This window comes from Manacus vitellinus, unplaced genomic scaffold, assembly GCF_001715985.3.
Source record: "Manacus vitellinus isolate BGI_N305 unplaced genomic scaffold, ASM171598v3 scaffold_78_pilon, whole genome shotgun sequence".
NCBI classification, from domain to species: Eukaryota; Metazoa; Chordata; class Aves; order Passeriformes; family Pipridae; genus Manacus; species Manacus vitellinus.
The window spans coordinates 899,545-900,863 of NW_021940807.1; positions in this window are offsets into that span (position 1 = coordinate 899,545).

Consider the following 1,319-nt stretch of genomic DNA (forward strand, 5'->3'; position numbering starts at 1 on the left):
ATTTTTTTTTTTGTTTGTGTTTAGTTTTGTATGTCCAAGGCCAGGTTGGAGCACCCTGGGCTGGTGGAAGGGGGTGGAATTCAATGACTTTCAGACCCCTTCCAACCCAAACCTTTCTGTTGAACTGATTTTTTTCTGCACATGCACATCATTTCCATTTTTTGGCTCGGTCATTTTTACATGAAACCCACAAATTTTACCCTCCCCTGGTATTTGAGGTCTTCCCAGTCTTCAAACAGCTCTGCTTCACACCCCTAATTAGATTTACCCTTATTCACCTTCAGCTAAAACATCACATTTTTAGCTTTTCCCCACAACAAGAAACAGTTAATTTGGTTTTTTTTCCTTTTTTAAAATTTTCTTAAACGAAACACATTATTTTTAAGCGGTCACAGGACTCCAAAAGCTGGAATTATGGGGGAAAAAAACCCCAAAAACCCTAAAAAAAAAAAAAAAAGGCGAGCCTTGCACTAATAAACTGGCAGTTGTGGCAGAGCCAGGCCTGTGGGTTTGCTATTTTTATATTTCTGTCAGATCTCTTTGGCTCTTGTCTGAAGTGGATCGTTGAGAGGAGTTACTGCTCGATTTGGAATGCCCCAAACACAGCCCTGGCATAAAAATGTGTTCCTTGGGCCTCCTCCTGCACCCCAAATCCCTCCCAGAAATCCCACCCAGCTCCCAGCAAGGCTGGACATCTGCAGGGGAGTTCAACTTGGCTCTGTCTCCATAGATATTTCTCCGGGATTTGTTTGGCTTCCTGGGATTGAGCACTGGGATAATGTTCATTTTACAGCTGCCAACTCGTGGCCAGCAAAGGCTCAAGGCTCGTTTTTTTGGGATGGGATTCCCCTCAGCTCGTTTCCCAGCTGATTTCCCGACCTTCAGTCCGTCCATCCCACTCTCCTTTCCCTCCTGCAAAGGAACACAGAGCCTGGAGCAGAAGATCCCACTCGATTATCCCGCTCCCCATCATTTATTCATTAAATTTGGGATGTTTATTGAACCCTCAGTTGTCAGATTTTTAACATCTTTTCATGTGAGGGTGATAAAAGAAGAGGGGACACCCACCCTGCTCCCAAAAAACTGGAGATGCATTGGAATCTGAGTGTTAATTCCTCCTGAAATCCTACTCAATTATCCTCCTGCTCTTTATCCCTCCCCATTTTTACTTCCTTAAATTCATTTTGTTGAGCCCTCAGTAGTCAGGTTTTGAACATCATTTCATGTGAAGGGGAAGATGATAAAAGAAGCGGGGAAAAAAAATACCCCAGGAAGTTGAAAATACATTGGAATCTGAGTGTTAATTCCTCCTGAAATCC